Genomic DNA, 21,917 nt, shown 5'->3' with positions numbered 1-21,917 from the left:
CTTCCGTGTGAAAATTGCTCTATTTAGCACATGAGTCCTTAGTGTGGTTATGAGGTATGATGAGGGTACAGGATGCCAAGTGTTAGGGTTCAGGTATTGAGACCCGTTTTGTATGATTATGAGATAAGGTGTCACAGAGTGACTTATATTCGAAGAATATTTATTTGAAAAGATTGTATTCGAAAGGTATTTATTTCGAAAGAACTATGTTTGAAAAATATTTATTTGAAGGAAGTATATTTCAAAATATTTTTATTGGGAAAGATTATATTCTAACGATTTCTATTTGAAAACTTATGGGTGGAAGATTTTTATTTGAAGGATTTGACTAACTAATCGGAGTTTTTTGGCTAAGGTCTGATGTGAAAACTGTCGTAGTTATTAAATTTTTATTTGTCTTTATCATATTTGTGATTTTGGATTTGTATTGTGTTTCTATTCACTCTTCTATGTCTTTATTATGGTGTTCTGCTATTACTTGTTGTTCCCTTTCTTATTGCAAATTTCTGTAATGTTAGCCATATCGTTTAGTCTTTATGTAGATATCATGTTCGGTTGTTCCTATACTTATACTTGTCAGTTTATTTAGACCGGTAGGTATCTTGGCTATTCCTCGTCACTATTCCACCAAGGTTAGTCTTGATACTTACGATGCACTATGGTGTGTTTATATTATATTCTGTATATTTTTTTGTACAGATCCAGGTGTTTGTTCGTTAGTAGCTGTGTGGATCTTTCTTGCGGAGACTCAAGGTAAACCTGTTGCTGCGTTCGCAGGCTACAAGTCACCTTCTTAATTTTGTATTCACACTGTTTTACTTATTTCCAAACAGTTGTACTTAGAAATAGTAGTAAACTCTGTAGAGCTTATGACTTGTACTACCAGTTTTTGGAAATTGTAAACTCTATAAAGATTTCTATATCGAGATTGTTAGACTTTCTTTATTATTGTTGATATTCAGTAAATATTAGGCTTACCTAGTCCCTAAGACTAGGTGCCATCACGATACCCAACAGAGGGGTAATTGGGTCGTGACAGAGGAGGAAGACTTTGCAGCCTCGACTCTATGGCGAGTAGAGGCGACTCTTCTTCTGCTTAAGGAAGTTCTTCAAAATCTTCTTGCACCTTCTAAGGGAAAAACCAAAGCGAAAGATACCACATAAACTTTGGCTGAACATTTAGTCTCCGAAATCATACTCGAAGAATTTTCTTTTGCTGCTGATTCTTGAGTCAAATAAGAAAATTCATTAGAAGGATGATTAAAATGACCCAACTAACAATTATCCATCTCTTATTAACCTTGGTAACCTAGATTTGGTTTGTAAAGATTGCCACAACTTTTTGATTGATACTTCTCGTGAAGATGAACGAATAAATAGCCACCGTGATGGTTATTCATTTGTGTACACCTACTCATTTACTTTTAGGTTAAGATCCGCAATAGACCCGGTGATCATTGAATTTTGCTGGCACTTCAATGTGTGTCTTGGTCAAATAGGTCCAATAATTTGGAGGGCAGTGTCAGGCCTCCACTTTTTCTCAAATTCAGTTTCGACAAATTTCACTCTTTCTCATCTTCTCCACTTATATTCTCCTAAACTCTTTTGTGCCGATATATTTACTCTCATGGCAAGAAGCAAAAGAGTTATCATCGATCCCGAGGACAATCATGATAGAGGGTGGTACAACAGGTTTGTAGCTATTCCTACCCGATAATTAATAAGACATGATAATCTTCCATTTTCTGAGAATTGGAATTACAAATGTAAGTTTCTTTTACCGTCCTTAAATTGCTTTTGTTGTAACTAGAAAATTCGTACACTTGTTTATAAATTTTTTGCAGCAACCATGAATATTTTTTGGAAGGTCCCGAGTTTCCATGATTGACTTACTTTGATGTTATCTTCTGCTCGCACGGAGCAAAGAACTTGAAAGTGTATCTCCAAAACATGTGGGTGGTGAAGACCCACGGTAAGTTTTTTTGTACCATGTGTAACTTTTTGCCTTTTTATTTTATAGCCCTTATCACACGTGTGTGTAGGATTTGGAGTTCGTGGAATTTCAGGATTTTATAAATAAGCAAATTTATGTTAATTAGCCTCGGCTAATAATTCTATATTAGCTTCTTCCGTAGATTAACAAGACTTCCTAATTTAATTATCCCTAAAATAATTAAGAGATTAAGCACACCCGAATATGACTACAAGCAGTTCAATCCTATCCCTAGGTAGAATCTATAAAGTGAGGGTTAAAGCCTCAAGTTCTTGTTAATTAATCTTTTCCAACCTCAAATTATCTTTCTTAAAATTAATTCGAAATAAATGGGCGAGTTCTGGGTTTAGCTAGTACCTTTGGATACATTAAAGAAACATAATAATTAAAGAAACAATAACTCACTTTATAATAAATAAAAATCGTTCAATGTATAAGTACAACAAGATATTTAATACACACTTTAAATATGAATAATCCCATAAACAAGAGTCATGTGTTGAAAAAAATACAACATACTTAGATTTACAATACAAAGCAAGAAAATGAAGAAATTAACATAGCCAGTCAAGTGACTGAAAATTAAGCCAAAGATGTCTTTCCAATAAGCTAAGTCATGTATTAAATGGTTTGGGGTCAAAAATATGAAATTTCAGAACTGCCCAAATTTGTAAATCTCGTTCACAAAAGAATAGTTGCGATCGCGAAGAGTAATGATGCAAAGCATCGTGATCGCAAACCAAAACTTGCATTCGCGTAGGGAACCTAACAACAGCTGACCAACTTCTTCTTCGTGTTCGCAATATTTGGTCTGCATTCGCATAGTTTTATTTTCTGGACTTACGCGATCGCATAAGAATAATAGCAATCGCGAAGACCATTATTTGGCAGCAGTCATTTTCCTCAATTTAACACATTTTGACTTGGTTTTTTCACAATCACATAAAAATTGTAAAATAAATATAAACGACATTAAACATGCGATTTACTCAATCAAACATAGCAAAAATCTAAGATTAACGACTAGATAAGTTGGTAAACTACCAATTTATAAGTCAGTATGATGATCCCCACTTGCTTGTCCTAAGGGACACAGTGCAACACTGTGATGCTAAGAAGGTGAATATTGGTGATGATGATCTATATTCCAAATATAGATGGCTTGATAGATTTAATTCTGTAGGAGGCCCACAGTTCATGGTATTCCATTCATCTGGGTGTTGTAAAGATGTACCGTGATTTGAGGCTGCATTACTAGTGGACAAGGATAAAGAAAGGTATTTTGGAGAATGTTGCGCGGTGTTGGAACTATCAGAAAGTGAAGTATGAGAATTAGAGACCTAGCAGTTTTCTTCAAAGGCTAGATATACCAGAGTGGAACTGGGAGCGTAATACTATTGATTTTTTGGTTGGGCTGCCACGGACCTTGAGAAGAATTGATGTTGTAAAGGTCATTGTGGACAGACTGACCAAGTCTGCACACTTCATTCTAGTCATGACTACCTACAGTTTAGAGTAGTTGGCATAGATTTTCTTGGGAGATTGTCCGCCTTCATGGTGTGCCTGTATTTATTATCTCAGACAGAGGCACTGAGTTTACATCATATTTTTGGTTAGAAGTACAACGCGAGTTGAGCATGCAGGTCGAGCTGAGCACGACATTCCATCCCCAGACGGACCCGCAGTCCGAGCATACTATTCATATCTTGGAGGACATGTTGCAATCATATGTCATTGATTTCGGAGGCCAGTGAGATCAGTTTGTCCTGTTAGCAGAGTTTGCCTACAACAACAGCTATTAGTAGAGTATCCAAATGGCTCCTTATAAGGCCTTATATGGTAGGTGATGTTGTTCTCTGGTGGGTTTGTTTGATCCTACGGAGGCTAAGTTGTTTGGAACTGATCTAGTTCATGATGCTTTAAATAAGGAAAAATTGATTCAGGAGTGCCTTTTACAGCGCAATCTAGGAAAAAGAGTTATGCTGATAGGAAGGCTCGTGATGTGGCATTCATGGTCGGTGAGAGGGTTCTACTCAGAGTTTCGCCCATTAAGGTTGTGATGATGTTCTGGAAGAAGGGCAAGCTGAGCCCTCAGTATATTGGTCCATTTAAGGTCTTGGAGAGGGTTTGTTAGGTGGTTTATAGACTTATGTTGCCACACAGCATATCGGAAGTCCATTCGGTGTTTCATATTTCCATGCTTTGAAAGTACTATAAAGATCTATCACGTGTTAGATTTCAGTTCGGTGGAGTTAGACAAGGATTTGATCTATGATGAGGAGCCAGTGGCCATTTTTATAGGAAGGTTCGCAAGCTGAAGTAAAAGAATATTGCATCGGTGAAGGGTTAGTGGAGGGGTCGCCCAACCGAGGAGGCTACTTGGGAGACCGAGCATGATATCCTCACATTTTTGGCATTTTAGATATGACTCTAAACTCATTAGAGGATGAATGTTCGTTTAAAAGGGGGAGAATGTAATGACTCGACCAATCGTTCTGTGTATTTTAGTCATGTTCCCCTGTTTGATTCTCCTTGTATGCACATTTAGCGCTATCTGATTTGCAAGGATGGTTGACTTGGGTTCGAGGATGTTTTGGAGTGAATTGGAATACTTAGTTCTACGGTTGGAGGCTTAAGTTGTACGAGTTGATGAAGGCTTGGCTTTTGTGCAGATGACCTCGAAATGATTTTTTGATGGTTCTAATAGGTTCGTATGCTGATTTTGGACTTAGGTGTATGTCCAGATTTGGATTGGAGGTTCCTAGTTTGATTTGGTTCTACTTGGTGAAAGTTGGTAATTTTAAGGTTTGGAAGTTTTCTAGGTTTAACCATTGGTTGACTTTGATGTTATCGGATTCGAATTTTGGTCCCGAAAGTTGGGGTAAGTTCATTTTGTCATTTGGGACTTTTGCGCAAAATTGGGTTCATTCTGGATTGTTTAGGCTTGAAACGGACGCTTGGTTCGAAGTTTTAATGTTCTTGAACTTAAGAGAAGTCCTATTTACATTTTGGCATTTGATTCGTTGTTATGGTGTTATCGCATGTGTTTGAAGGCCTTGGTTAGATCCGAATATTTGTTATGGGCTTGTTGGTGTGATTGAATGGGGTCCCACCCGAGCATTTTGGAAAGTGCGGATTTTGCTGGTGTTTGATTCATCATCGTATTCGGGGCAAGGCAGTCGCATTCACGGAGAGTAAGTATGAGTTGGGAAGTCAACCTTCATCGCTTCGCGGTTAGGTACCACATTCATGGAGCAGCTGGGAGCTGGGGGTGGTTGGCCTACACGTTCGCAGGGACCTGGTCACGTTCACGTAGGGTCATATGGGTTTTTCATCGCATTTGCGAGATGGTGTCCCCGAATGTGAAGGCATTTCTGGAGGAAGTCATCTTTGGTGCTTTGTGAAGCGAGGCACGTGCCACATTTGCAAAGGAAAAACCTAGGCATACCTTTTAAGAGATACATTTCAGGACTTTTACAATTTTTATCATATTTTGAGATTGGGAACTTGGAGTTGGGCGATATTTGAGGGGATTTTCACGACTTGGATTTGGGTAACTATTTTTTACTCGGATTTGATTATTATTCACAATTCTAACCTTGATTTTAGCATTTGATTGGTGAATCTAAGTGAGAAAATTAGGAGTTTTGGCAAAACCTTTCTAAAATGAAATATGAGGATTTGAACCCCTATTCTGAGTAAGAATTAGATGAAACTTGTATGGTTGGACTTGTATTCGAATGAGTGTTCGGGAGTTGTGAGTTTTATGGGGTTTCAGTGTGCGGGCCTTGGTTGAATTTCTGGTTGACTTTGTGTATTTGTATCAAGATCAAAGCTTTATTATTTGGGGTTGTTTCCTATGGCCTTTATTGATGTTATTAAGTTATTTTTTGCTAGATTTGAGTCATTTAGATGTCGATTCACGTGGGAAGGGATTTCTTGAGTATTGATTTGTCCTTCTTGAGATAAGTATCTTAACTAAACTTGGTTAAGACACTAGTTTTCTGAGTTATTAGTGTTAGCTACGCGCTATGGGTGGCGCACTTGTGAAGGGTTGAGCCATGTGCGTGCATGAGGTTTTATCCATGCTCACGGTAGTGATTAAGCTATGATATGCCTTGAATTGATTATTAAACTTTATGCTATCATGTTTCTTATGTTATACCCCTTTTGTGAGCTAATTGAATCATGTTAGATATTAGTTGTTGGTTGATCTCCTGTTCAAATATGTTAATTGCTGTTTTTGTGGCATAACCGCCTAATTTGAATTATGGTAGTAAATGTGCACTTGCCTACACCTTAGCATGTCACTTATATCAGTCCCTGAGTATGTTATTTTATATCCATTTTTCATGTACGTGTATTCTTGTATATACTTTCCGTGAGGCATGGACTGGGTTGATAGCACGTGAATGGTCCGTACACATCTGAGTTATGATAGCACGTGAATGGTCTGTGTGATTGTTTTATATAGCACGTGAGTTATCCGTGTAGCTGTCACGACCCAAATCTCAACATGTGGTGATGGTGCTTATAACAGTACTAGGCAAACCGACAATTACAAAATAACTATGCAATTTAAGTAGAAATAAGTTGAAATAAGTTTAACAGTGAAATTTCATAAAGAACCAAATATTGCGACTAAGGTACAAAATTCCCAAAAATATGGGTGTCATTGAGCACACGAGCTACTAATTGACAACATAGTCAAGACTTCTAATACAACTGTATGAATAGATAGAACAATGCTAAATAAGCGAAATGAAGGAGAGCCGAGGTTTGTAGACGCCAAAGCAGCTACCTCAAATGTCTCCAAGTAGGTAATGCTCCAAGTCTAGCAACCACCGAGTTTAGATGTACCTAGATCTGTACACGAAGTGCTAAGTGTAGTATGAGTAGAACCGACCCAATATACTTAATAAGTAACTGGATTAATCTTAGGCTGAAAGCAGTGATGAGCTCAAATAGGTACTGTCTAAATCCTAATAATAACCGTACAAATATGGCAGGAACATGAGAGTAATAACTTAGAGAAAAATCTCATAATCAGTTGTACACAGTACAGAAAAGTAGACATGCTTTCGAGTTCAAAAGTTGAGACTCAATATTGCTAAAATATGTCAAGTATAGCTAACATGAGGAATATCACATCTCTATGTTTCTATATCAAATATGCATATCATCTGTGATGCAACATAGTAATAGACTCATATACTCATGCTCTTCGGGTATTCAACCTCACTCAGCACGCTAAATCACTCAGCACTCCCAATCACTCAACACTCTCAATCACTAACCACTCGCTTTCGGCACTCGCACTCAAAGCTCAATGGTACCTGCACTCACTCCTGGTCTGTCAGACTCCAGAGAGGCGGATCTTGCCCAAGCGCTAATATAAGCCAACATGGCATGCTGCGGCGTTCAGCCCAATCCCATAAACATCACTTACAATAAGTCCCTCGGCCTTAATCACTCATCAACCTCACCAATCTCTCGAGCTCACAAATCTCATGCCAATCAGCCTAAACAATGATGCATAATGTAATAACAAATAATAATAGAGACTAAGATATGATATGAAAATAATGAATGGGATTGAGTATATAACTGCAATTAAAGTAGATAACTCAACAGCAAAAATGACTAATGTTGGGTCCTAACAATTCCAGTTGTAGACATGTGATTTTTGAACCTCCCCAATATTTTTTATATTTTAGCTTATAAATATTTAATTTAGGCCTAATAGCGCTATTTCAACTAATTTTGACGCTTTTACTTTATTTCGTAAAAAAAATGAAAATTACAAAAATATTTTAGTTCACGTATCTTTCATAAATTTAAGTAAAAAATATATAAAATAGCACCTTATTTTTATTTTTATATAATCTTGAAAACACAAAAATAGTTTCATGTTTTAATATAGTTTAGTTCAATTAATTAATATTAGTTTTATATTCTTATATTATAAATTGTATATTTAGAAGGAAGAGTTAGTTTATCCCATTTTAATCTTGTAGTCCATTTTTTTAGTCTTTGGTCCAATTCCCAAGCCCATAACTCCTATGCCCATACCCCTAACCTAAAAACCCTATAAAACAAACAAGACCTACACATATACCTACAACACTAGCAGCTGAAAATACACGCTAGAAGGCCAAAAAGAGACCTAAAAAGCTGCAGCGCCGTTTTCTGGAATTTGGACGATCCTAGATCTAAGAATGAGCAAATACAAACGTTGAGATCCTCCTTCTTCCAAAACCTTGGAGAGCTGTTGCTGCTTCTTCATTAAGTCATCCGCAAATCACAAACGAGACCCCCACCGTTCTTCATCTTCTCCAGAAAAACCAAGAGCTAACACCCAAAGCTGGAGACCTAACGCTAAGGAACCTAAGGCCGGAAAAATCTGAAAAAATCGGCAGCAGCCTAAAACCTAAGGGCAGCAGAACCGAGAACCCATTCGTCACCTTCAACACACCACCCATCGCCGCTCCTTCCTCTTCACGCTATTCCAGCGGCTTGCGCATTCCCGCGCGTTCCACCGTTCTGGTGGTTTGAGTCTGTTGGAGTTCGAGTTCTCTGTTTGCCGATTCCATGTTCCGTCTGGGTTAGTGTCAAGGTTTCTGTTTGGATCGAAGATTCAAAGAATTTGTGTTTGTGCTTCAAGTATTCGCTGCTAGATCACTTTGTATTCACTTCCGAACAGAGTCAATTAAAAGGTTCATTGAGGTTCATTTTTCCTCTTCTCCTTCTATTATTTGGAGTGTTATTTTTATGTGTTGCGATGAGTTTTCTCCATGATATTAATCCTTGAGGACATTTTTACATTTATGTGACTATAGTCAAGGTTCCTAGACTTACTTAGTTGTAATCATTCTCCTCCAATGGTACTGTTAACATATGCCAGATTTAGGTTGAGATGTCTTTTTTTTAGAATCTAATGTTAGTATTAAGAAGTTCACTGTTAAAAGTTCTTTGCTATTAGAAGTTAGTAATTTGTTAATTTGGTGCATTGGAAATACTAGGAGATTTAATTGTAAGAAAAATGACATTTTTTTTCTTTTTTTCTTTGTAAGTAGATTTTGTATAAATAAAAAAAACTATTCGCATTGATTTTTAAATTTGAAGAAGAATGGTTTAATTAATTTGTGTCACCATGTAATGTACTTTTGCTTTGTCTTTAAGGGGGTTCCCATAAATTGCTAAGATCACATGTCTTATAAATTGTAGCAGTAGACATTACTTTGTTCTTTAGCATTGGAATTCCATTTGTGGTAAATTAGAATTATGGAAGCCATATGGATTTGGCCTTATGAATTTCGACAGGCTGCTATTGCAATAATAGGTTTGGTATCGAAGTTTTTATGAAATAAAAGTGAACACTCGTAGAAAAGCCTTTAGGCGGGTTTAAAATACAATTGTAATTGTGTACACGTTCGCGTGACATAATTACGATTCTAAAAATTAGTTCGAAGTATGCGTTCGCGCAACTTTGAACAAACTTTCTTAATAATAAAAGTGTTGCTAATAGGACGTTAAATTAATTTTAGTCTATATAGTCCAAGGTATGCCATCCACCATTTATCGTACATGGCCCTCGTATTAATTTCGTAACCTAGATATAAAAATGACAAATGTTTTGAAATTTAGATCTGTTAATTATTCGAAAAAACCCTATTTGGTTTCCCTTGTTTATTTAATATTAATCTTGAGAAAAATGGGTGGAACGAAAAAAAGATCATAGCTTTAAAGCTATTGATATGAGTCTGTTGTTGGAAGAGATTTGAATTCTTCAATTTACCTGTCCTATTTAATATCATGTTATTTCATGATGGATGGATGAGTGTGGGTTTGATAATTGATCTGATTATGTGATCTTCAACTATGTATAGGTTCTGGGATAATTGAGTCCTTTATTATCAGTTGAAGTCAGATTTATATACATTGACATGTATAATTAGAGGGAACCTTCAATTCTGTGGTGTCATATTATGATGGGAGTTCAAGTGCTGTTGATGTACGTTTAATATACTATCGTGATTGTGGACACGTTCGCGTGATATGATTGCGATTTTTAAAAACCAAACCGGAGTATGCGTTCGCGCAACTTTGGCCAAATTTTTCTTCATAAAAATAAAGGGTCACTAATTGTGGACACGTCCGCGTGACATGATTTTTGACGCGCCAAACAAATAGGTACACATACGTGTGACCCGTTTTCAAGATATTTTTCTTAATTTAAAAGTGGTTAAGAGGTGAAAGCACATAGGTTCCAAAATGAGTAAGTAAACAATTTAGTAAGCCAAGTATGATCAAAGCGATCGCTCTAGAATTTGGGATTTTAAAATGGTGACTTGGGACACCCTAAATATCCCAAGTGGCGACTCTGATTTTTAAATAAATAATCCTGTTTCGATTGTCACTTAAAATGGAAAAACTCCCTAATACCCTTCCGGGGTGTAGTAAAAAAGGAGGTGTGATAGCTCTGGCGACTCTGCTGGGGATCGAACCCAGAATCTCTGGTTCAGGGTTCAAGAATTCGAGTTTGTTAATGATTTTTACCTGGCTTCATTTATTGCTAATATTACTGTATTCTGTGAATCTTTTGTGCTAAATGTTATTCGTTTACTGCTTTATTATTGTTTGAATTGTATATAAATGTTTTCTTACGCCACCTCTCTGAGTCTTCTGAAAATGGTGCACACGTTTGTGTGGCCCTTTTTTTCTGTAGAAATTATACCAAATAGAACGAGGCTGGGCAAGCGACAAGGCCAGGTAGACTTCAGTTCTCCCGGTATGTCGCACCCTCTTCGGCCCCAATTGTCCGCTCGGGTACCTAAGTCTAGACCAAAACCCCAAGAGTTAATCCTAGAAAAACACAGCTTCATGTCGGATCCCTAATAGGAACATTTGTTTGCATCATGTGCATTTGACTTAGGGGACTCAATATAGGGGTTGGGTCCGTCTAGGACAGGTGTGCCCAAAACAACAGACCATCCTGATACATTCTATGTGCTATGTGTACATTTATTTATTTTGGCTTGCATGCTGACTGGCTAGGGAAAATAAAGCAAAAAGAAAAACCAAGAGTGATGTAGGGAAGGAAATAAAGTCTGATTCTAAAGAAAACCTTGGTATTTGAAAAACGTCCCGAAGCTCTGCCAAAATTTTTCAGAAAAGAAAGTTATTTCAAAAGAGCCAAACACTATGTTCTTCCAAATGTGTCAAAACTGACCGAACTACGCAGGTCTGATTCTCACCGGATGTGGGATACGTAGGCAACCTACATAAGGTTCGGCCTTATTTTTTTAAAAAAGAAAGAAAAACAAGAAAAAGAAAGTCGGTGGTCGAGTGAATGCAGTCTGGATTCTTGATCAAAATAAGCCGATCCAGCTTTGGCAATGTCTTAAACCGTTCTTGCCGAGATAGCCTCAGAGTATTTTTCAGTTGTCGAAAGGCTATTTTCGTAAAAGAATGGACAAGTTTGTGAAGGGTCATAAAATAATCCTCCCCGGCCTCAAAATTCATGTGAAATTAGGAAAGGGCCGCATTTGCAAAAATAGTCACTTGGCTAAAATTGGCATATAGGGTAAGAAATCATGGTCCTTTGATTTGTTTTTTTTTCCTCTCTCTCTCTCTTTCCTTTTCTTCTTCAAAAACTTGTTTACAAAAGGGTCCACTCGAGTCAACCCTAACCTTAACCTTCCACAAGAACAAAATGAATACCATCCAGGATCCGCCAGAAGTGGTCAGGGAACATGCTCAGTTGCACTTGCGTATGTGGTGGAATGATCTAGATGAAGATGGTCAGAAATGGGTGAAAAAGCAATTGGGTGCTCTTATAAACATTTTTGAGATCAAACCACGGGAAGATCTGATCAAGGCTTTGGTAACTTTCTGGGATCCTGTCCACAATGTCTTTCGTTTCTCAGATTTTGAGATCACCCCTACTTTGGAGGAGATAGCCGGGTAAATTGAATTCGGACGGGATTTGAGGAAGCAACAACTTATATTTCCAAGGGCTCCATCGGTGCACAAGTTCTTTGACCTCCTGAATATCAGTAAACAGACGAATAAAGAACGTGTGAGCAATGGGTGTTGTGCTTTCCATTTCTTATACTTCAGGTTCGGGCACTCTACTAGTTTTGAAACGCATGAAAAGGGTCTGAGAAACAAACATGACAAGGGCCTTTGGCAAATTCATCGCCGGTTCGCATTTATTGTGGCATTCTTGGGGATCATGGTTTTTCCAAATGAGAAAGGGACGTTGGATATTCGTATGGCTAGAATTGCACAAATCCTCACTACAAAGGAAGATCATACACTTGCCCCGTCGGTGCTGGCGGATATTTATCGAGCATTGACTTTATGCAAAGCAATGGCTCAATTTTTCGAAGGTTGCAGCATCCTTTCGCAAATGTGGTTGATCGAGCACCTTCGCCATCATCCCAGATTCATGAGTTATGGTTCGAGCCCGAATAACTTCATCGCTAGTTACGAGGAGAGGGTAAAAGATTACAACGCACTAGAAGGGTTTGAAGCATGGGTCTCTCACTTGAAAGTTCTTAACGCAGGTCAGGTCGAGTGGACTATATGTTGGCTCTCGAGGATAGAAGCCATCTATATGACTGCTACCAAAGGCTACCTGAGGTTAATGGGCGTAAGGAGTATTCAGCCATATTCACCATAGAAGGTCTTGAGGCAATTAGGAAGGTATCAGATTGTGCCCGAAGATTAAGATCTAAGCACCCAGGTCATAGAGTTACATCCAGAACCTGTATTGCCTGAGGCTGTAGTTCAGCAGGATTGGAATAGCTACCGGCATCTAAAAAATGGCACCCAGGTACCAGACATCGCCAAGGGGGAAGTAGATCAAAATTATGCTGCTTGGTTTGAGAAAATGTCTTATGTAAATAACGAGCCGCCCGAGAGGCCCGCTAAAAAGCCTCAAGTTCAATCCTTTGATGATAAAATTCAGGAGAGGTTAGACTAGGGGGAGAAGGAAAAGGAATATAAGGCCACCATCCATGATCTACGAGAAGAGTTGAGAAATGTCACCTTCAACAATGATTTACAGGCACAAGAGGCCGAAGGTGAGAGGAGAAGATTGGTGCAAGAAAATGAAGCTCTCAGAGCTTAGGTTCGACAGTTGAAAATTGAAGCCGAGAACCCAGGCCGAAGCAGGAAAGATGAAAGGCTCATTTATAACCTTACTCAAAGGTACGTGACTATGAAGATGATCTGCAGAAAGCTTAGTTTGAACTAGCAAAAGCATAGGCAAGGTTGGCTAAAAGCGCCGAAAGGCGTGCAGCTTTCATTCAACAAATGAAAGAAAGATATGAAAAAGGGGTCACAGGCTGGGAAAAGGCAATTGGCAACCTCGAGGGTGAAATGGCTAAACGAGCAAAAAATTTTAAGGCTGAAAGAGAACATTGTTACGCCTTAATGGCACGGCTAGAAAGAGACTTGCAACAACTCCAAGAGCAGAACCAGGTAGCCGAACAAACTTTGGAAGCCAGAACCGAATAGATTGGGCGTTTGTTGCAAGAGAAGGGCATCCTAAGAGAGCGAGTCAAAAGGGTCTCCAACTACATCGCGATGAAGTGCAGTAGCTGTGAGGATATGACTAGATCTATGTTCTTCGCTATTGTGATGATTTTTGTTCGCCGGGTAATGGAAGATCTCTACCACCTCCAAGGGGATTTAGCGAGTCGGCCCGCAGCGAGGCCGAATGACGCCACGCGAGTCCCGGAGGCAATTGAGGCACTGATGTATTCATGATTTCTTGAGTCTATATTTTCTTTCCGTTAAAGTCTGTCAGTTTGTCTTGGAGTCTGTATTTCTTTTATTAGAGTATGCGGGTTGATTGTTTTTCGAGTCTGTATTTCGTCTTTCATCAGAGTCTGTTAGTTTTTGTTTTAAGTCTATTTCCGAGTCTTATTATGAAAAATTTGAAAATTCCAAAAATGTTTTATTATTTTTATCTCCAAGAACTACACTTGGTCTGATTCATGCGGGGTCATGATACGTAGGCAATCTCCATAGGATTCGACCGTAACCAAATGAGAAAGAGAGAAACAAAATAAGAGGAAAAACAAGAGAGTAAAGAAAAGAAAAGAGAGAAAATAAGAAATCAAGAGAGAATAAAAATAAAGAGAGAACAGAGGCAAGAGTGAAAGGAAGGAAAAGAAAAAGAAAGAAAAAGGGGGAAGTTTGCAATTGAAAGTAAGAAAAGGCCGGGATGACGCATGCAACCGATCAAATACATAATGGAGACGGTTAACTGTTTAGGTGCATTCATACCCAATGTGCGGTTACCAATCTGTTAAAGCCTAATCGCTAACAAGGTTGTGGTTTGATGTGTTGAGTTTAGGCAGGTGGTTAGTTGATTGGCATTCTGGCAACTCACTCATACAACACCCGATCAAAAGACAGGCTGAATATGGCCAACCAAGAACCGGAGACAAGTATTGTTGACCCGTCAAAAGAGGTGGAAGAACTAGATGTTAATTCAATGAAGGAAGAGATGTATAAGTTAAAGCAGTAGATGGATGAAATGTACCAAAACTGGGCAAAGGGGCATCCACCACCGGTTTATCCCGCCAACCCTGCTTATATCCCACCATTAGTCCAGCCTCCGGAACCTCCCACTGTGAATTGATCTCCAGCCTTTCCCCTCTACCAACAATGTTATGGCGCCACTTCCAATAATTCTCAAGCTCCACCACCCAAACAAGTCCCATACCCTCCCCCACCAAATACACCCGTTTTAGTGGCATCTCCACCTGCTACATTACACCGATCTTCCAATGAACCTCTATTCCAAACTCACGACAACCAGTACTATCCCCCTGAACCCACCTTCAAAGTTCTAGAACCATATTCTTACACCCCTCATCTTGATCTCCTGGCAGAGATCGAGAAGCCACCCAAGAATCCCGAGCATGAAGAGATTATCAGAAAGGTCAAAAGCTTAGAAAAATCGTTCAGAGATATGAGGGGGTTGGGAGGTCAAGTAAGTGTGGCCTATAAGGATTTATGTCTATTCCCAGATGTTCAGTTACCAGCAGGGTTCAAAATGCCCAAGTTTGATCTGTACGTCGGGCATGGTGACCCAGTAGCACACTTAAGAGGATTTTGTAGCAAGATGAGAGGAACAGGTGGAAGAGATGAATTGCTGATGGCATATTTTAGCCAAAATCTTAGTGGATCGGCCTTAGAATGGTATACCAGACAAGATCACAACAGGTGGTACACATGGGACGATTTAGCCTAAGCCTTTGCCTGCCATTTTTAGTACAACCTCAAAATTATCCCAGACCATCTGTCATTGACAAAGATTGTGAAGAAGCTCGGTGAGAGCTTCAGGGAATATGGATTCCGTTGCAGAGAGCAAGCAACGAGGGTTGACCCTCCGATGAAAGAAAGTGAGATGGTTGATTATTTTTTGCAGGCTTTGGAACCTACTTATTTTGGTCACTTGGTGTCAGCAGTAGGCAAGTCCTTTAATGAAGTTGTAAAAATGGGAGGCATTATTGAGGAGGGACTCAAGTCCAATAAGATTATGAGTTATTCAGCAATCAAAGCGACCACCCAGGCCATTCAAAACGGTACTGGGGGTGTACTCGGGAAGAAGAAGAAAGAGGATATTGCTACAATTGAGTCGGGAGCTTGGGTTGGATCTAGAAACATTCCACGTTACTACAACCCGCCTCGACCCTACCACTAAACTTACCCCCATACTCCATATAGTCCACCACAACACTACTACCCACCGCCCAATCCCCATTTTTCCATCCATCACGCACAAACCTATACCCAACCTCTCGTTCATGCACAATGGCGTGCGCCAACTCCACAAAGTCCATACTTAGCTCCACAAAATGCCCATCCACCCCCAAGAGCCTACAAAAATCCCCCTAGAACAGGTTTCCGGCCAACTCAAGCCTTTAAGAATGAAAGGTTGCAAAAATAGAAGACCTTCACTCCTTTGGGAGAATCATATGCTAGTCTATTCCATCGACTGAGACAATTGGGTATGTTGAATTAGATCGAGGCTAAACTGTCGAATCCCCCTCCCAGAAATCTTGACCACTCGGTGAGTTGCGAGTATTGTTCAGGGACCCCGGGTCACGACACAGAGAAATGCTGGAAGTTGAAAACACCTATCCAAGACCTTATTGATACTAATCGGATTGAGGTCCAAGCCCTGGAGGCACCCAACATCAACCAGAACCCGTTGTCGGCCCATCATGAGACTAATATGATTGAGATAATGCATAAGGGGGGGAGCCTAAGAAGCCTTCGCAAACCGTCATGATGATTCGGGCTAGAGAAGCCAAGCCATTTGAAAAGTCAACAAGTGAGAAGTCTGTGATCAAGTTGAACGGGGAAAGTAATGAACCATCTGTGGAGGTCAAGAAGGGTTCCTTAAGTGACGTTGCAGGAAAACATGAAAGAGCAAAAGTGGTTGTGCCAGGAGTGACAAACAAGCCTGTGGTAATTGTAAAGGGCACCCGCACAGATCCTGTTATTATCAAACCGGTAACTCAATTACCCATAGTCAACAGCAGGGCAGTCCCATAGAATTATAAACGAGTGACAGTGACTTATAAAGGCAAAGAGGTTAGAGAAGAAGTGTGTGAGACTCATGGTTTGACTAATCGGGGAGATGCTTTGCTCCCGAAGAGTTGAGAAAAGCTAAGACCTCAAAAGATAATCCAGTGTTCGTGAAGAAAGCGATGACCGAGGAAGAAGTAGAAGAATTTCTGAAAAAGATGGAAGTATAGGACTATTCCATTGTGGAGCAGTTAAGGAAGACACCGGCTCAAATCTCGCTCTTGTCATTATTGATCATTCAGACGAGCACCGTCGGGCTTTGATGAAGATCTTGAACGAGGCCCACGCTACTGACAAAATCTCAGTAAACCACTTGGAAAAGATAGCTAACAAGATATTTAAGGTAAACTGAGTCACTTTTTCTGATGATGAGTTGCCCGTGGAGGGTACTGATCACAATAGTGCTCTCTATCTCACGGTGAAATGTAAAGATTCCGTGGTTACTAGTTGAAAATGGTTCCAGTGCAAATATTTGCCCTCTTTCCACTCTAAACAAGTTGAAGGTGGATGAAGAAAGAATTCACAAGAACAGTATCTGCGTTCGGGGATTCGATGGTGGAGGGAAAGATTCAGTTGGAGACATAGTGCTCAAGCTTACAATAGGGCCAGTTGAAATTACTATGGAATTCCAGGTACTCGATGTGGCTGTTTCTTACAATCTGCTATTAGGACGACTCTGGATTCATGTTGCCAAACCGGTCCCCTCTACTCTGCATCAAATGGTTAAGTTTGAGTGGGATAGACAGGAAATTGTTGTGCATGGCAAAGATAATTTGTGTGTTCCTAGTGATGCCATTGTTCCGTTCATAGAGTTTGAAGATGACAAGGGACCATGGGTTTATCAGGTTGTTGACACGGTATCGGTAGAGAAAATTCCTGAAGGGAAGTGCGTGCCAACTCCAAGGGTAGTTTCTGCATCAGTCATGGTAGCCGTTGAAATGTTGAAAAATGGTTTTATACCGGGCAAAGGTTTGGGCGCATCTCTGCAAGGTATCGTATAACCTGTTTCTCTTCCTAAAAACTTGGATACATTTGGTCTGGGGTTCAATACAATAGTCGCAGACGTGAGAAAAGCTAGAAAAATGAAACAGAAAGCACGGGCCCTTCCAAAGCCAGTCCCGCATCTTTCTCGACCATTTGTCAGGCCTGGTACCAGAAAACGCCCAGTGACGTCGGTTCCCAGTTTGGTGGTTAATGTGGATGGAGATTTGATGGAAAGGTTCGAGAGGATATTCGCTGATGTGAATGTGTTGGAAGCTGGAGAGGGTTCTAGCAAGGCGAATGTGCAATTTGTTGAGCCCGGTGCAAAGATCAACAATTGGGAAGCTACTCCTCTCCCCGCCAGGAGGGAGTTTTGGTAGTTTGCTTTAATTTTCTTTCAATATATCTGGATTATTCCAGGGTTGTAATTCATATTCTATGTTCCGTCTATTTGGATGTATAAACCCCGTTGTCTTTAATTTCAATGAAATGCAATTTCTCTTTTCCTTTCTTCCTGATAGTTTTATTTTTGCTTTCCTTTCTTCCTTGTACAGTTCTTTTTATGTTGGCCTCAATGATATAACATGCATGCGGAATCTCCGGCCCAGTCTTAAAAGCCAATCTAGTTCTGAAAATATAATGTGATGTTGAATCGAAATATGATGAGGATGAAGCCTTTGAAGAGATTAGTAAAGAATTAAGCCATTTTGAAGAAAAACCCAAGCCTAACCTGAGTGATACATAAGCAATCAATTTAGGGGACCAAGATAATATCTGGGAAACTAAAATAAGTATTCATCTTGAACCACAACTTAGAGAGGAGATAATTAAAATATTGTTCGAGTACAAAGATGTTTTTGCATGGTCCTATGACGACATGCCAGGTCTAAGCACCGGCTTGGTGGTTCACAAATTGCCCACTGATCCGGCATTCCCCCCCTGTCAAGCAGAAGCTGAGGAAATTTAAAACTAATATGAGTGTGAAAATCAAGGAAGAGGTTACCAAACAGTTTGAGGCCAAGGTCATTCGGGTCACTCGGTATCCCACTTGGTTAGCCAATGTAGTGTCTGTGTCGAAGAAGGGTGGCAAGACCAGGGTGTGTGTTGATTATCGAGACCTCAACAAGGCGAGTCCCAAGGATAACTTCCCACTATCGAACATCCATATATTGATCGATAATTGTGCCAAACATGAGATTGGTTCTTTTGTGGATTGTTATGCGGGATACCATCAGATCTTAATGGATGAAGAAGACGCAGAAAATACAGCATTCATCACGCCCTGGGGAACGTACTACTATCGGGTCATGCCATTTGGTTTGAAAAATGCCTGGGCAACCTACATGAGGGCAATGACGACCATATTCCACGACATGATACACAGAGAGATCGAGGTTTATGTGGATGATATGATTGTAAAGTCTAGAAAGCATTCTGACCATGCCAGAGATCTGAGAAAGTTCTTCCAAAGGCTTCGCAGGTACAATTTAAAGCTCAATCCTGCAAAATGTGCGTTCGGTGTTCCGTTTGGAAAGTTGTTAGGATTCATAGTCAGCCGACGAGGTATTGAATTAGACCCGTCAAAAATCAAAGCCATTCAGGAATTGCCACATCCGAAGAACAAGACTGAGGTGATGAGTCTGTTGGCAAGATTGAATTACATTAGCCGGTTTATTGTTAGCTCACGACAACGTGTGAACCTATCTTCAAACTGTTGAAGAAAGATGTTGCGGTTAAGTGGACAGATGAATGTCATGAAGCATTTGATAGGATAAATGGGTACTTGTCAAACCCACCTGTGTTGGTCCCTCCAGAACCAGGGAGACCTTTGATTCTGTATTTAACAGTCTTGGACAATTCATTTGGATATGTGTTGGGACAGCATGACATCACTGGCAAGAAGGAGCAGGCCATATATTATCTCAGCAAGAAGTTCACATCTTACAAGGTTAAGTAAACTCAGCTTGAGAGGACGTGTTGCACCCTAACTTGGGTAGCCCAGAAGCTGAAACATTATTTGTCCTCTTATACTACTTACCTCATCTCTCGCTTGGATCCATTGAAGTACATCTTCCAGAAGCCTATGCCCACGGGAAGGCTCGCAAAGTGGCAGATCTTGCTCACAGAATTTGACATTGTCTTCGTGACTCGGACCACGATGAAAGCATAAGCATTGGCCGACCACTTGGCTGAGAATCCTGTGGATGAAAAATACGAACCTTGAAGACTTACTTCCCTGATAAAGAGGTAATGCACATTGATGAGTTGGAACAGATTGAAAGGCCAGGATGGAAACTTTTCTTTGATGGGGCTGCTAACATGAAAGGCGTTGGGATAGGAGCGGTACTTGTCTCCGTAACAGGGCATCAATACCCTGTTACGGCTCAACTTCGGTTCTATTATACTAACAACATGGCAGAATATGAGGCATGCATTTTGGGTTTGAGGATGGCTGTGGATATGGGTGTCCAGGAAGTCTTGGTCTTGGGTGACTCGGACCTTTTGGTACACCAGATTCAGGGAGAATGGGAAACACGGGATTTAAAACTCATACCGTATCGATAGTGCTTGCATGATCTTTGTCAACGATTTCAATCAATAGAGTTCAGGCATATTCCAAGGATCCACAATGAGGTCGTCGATGCTTTGGCTACTTTAGCGTCAATGTTACATCATCCAGATAAGGCTTATGTAGACCCGTTGCATATTTAAGTCCGTGATCAACATGCTTATTGTAACATGGTGGAGGAAGAGCTCGATGAGGAGCCTTGGTTTCACGACATCAAGGACTACATCCGAAGGGGAGTATATCCGGCGCAAGCCACAGGTGATCAAAAGAGAACAATTCGTTGCTTGGCAAGTGGATTTTTCTTCAGTGGAGGAGTTTTGTACAAAAGAACTCCAGATATCGGATTATCAAGATGTGTAGATGCCAGACAGGCTACGACTATCATGACCGAAGTACATTCTGGAGTCTGTGAACCGCACATGAGTGGGTGTGTGCTGGAAAAGAAGAACCTCCGGGTAGGTTATTATTGGCTCACTATGGAGCGAGATTGTATCAGTTTTGTGCGTAAATGTCATCAGTGCCAAGTGCGTGGAGATTTGATTCATTCTCCACCATCTGAATTACATACAATGTCTGCACCATGGCCTTTTGTTGCTTGGGGAATGGATGTCATTGGGCCAATCGAGCCACCAGCATCCAACGGGCACAGGTTTATTCTGGTGGTCATCGATTATTTCACCAAGTGGGTAGAGGCTAAAATATTCAAGTCTGTAACCAAGAAGGCGGTGGTCGATTTTGTGCATTCAAATATCATTTGCCGGTTTGGGATACCGAAGGTGATCATTATAGACAATGGGGCTAATCTCAATAGTCATCTGATGAAAGAGGTATGTCAGCAGTTCAAGATTACACATTGCAATTCTACCCCATACCGCCCTAAGGCGAACGGAGCAGTTGAGGCGGCCAACAAGAATATAATGAAGATACTTCGAAAAATGGTGGAAGGTTCTAGGCAGTGGCATGAGAAGTTGTCATTTGCATTGCTCGGTTATTGCACTACTGTCCGTACTTCAGTAGGGGCGACTCCTTATTTGTTGGTGTATGGCACTAAAGCAGTGATACCCGCAGAAGTGGAAATCCCATCCTTTTGAATCATCGTGGAGGCTGAGATCGATGATGAGGAGTGGGTCAAAACCCGCTTGGAACAATTAAGTTTGATCGATGAGAAGAGACTGGAAGCAGTGTGTCATGGCCAGTTGTATCAATAGAGAATTGGCAAGAGCATACAACAAGAAGGTGCGTTCACGAAAGTTTGAAGTGGGCCAGTTAGTATAGAAACGCATTCTTCCTCATCAAGTTGAAGCAAAAGGAAAGTTCGCCCCAAATTGGCAGGGGTCGTTCGTCGTGACTAGAGTGTTGTCCAATGGTGTATTGTATTTGACAGATATAGAAGGCAAATGTGTAGAAATGACTATCAATTCTGATGCAGTTAAGAGATACTATGTATGATTTCTTTCTTTGACTGCACTTGTTTGTACTTGGCATGTCTCGAATATTGAAATGACGAAGGCATTTTGTTCTGCTATCTAAACACTCTATCCATCGTTACCCCTTTGAACCTCATTTATTTTCTTTCATACCCATCCTTCGGAATCAATAGCCAATATCGGAAACACAAGCATAAAGATAAGTAAAGGAATGAGAGAAAAAGAGAAATGAAAAAGAAAAAAGAAAGAAAAGAATGGAAAGAGAAAGGAAAAAAAGAGAAAAGAAAAAACAACAACAACAAAAGGAAAACAAAAGAGGAAAAGAAGAAAA

This window comes from Nicotiana sylvestris, chromosome 5, assembly GCF_000393655.2.
Source record: "Nicotiana sylvestris chromosome 5, ASM39365v2, whole genome shotgun sequence".
Taxonomy (NCBI): domain Eukaryota; kingdom Viridiplantae; phylum Streptophyta; class Magnoliopsida; order Solanales; family Solanaceae; genus Nicotiana; species Nicotiana sylvestris.
This window is presented reverse-complemented; position numbering follows the sequence as displayed.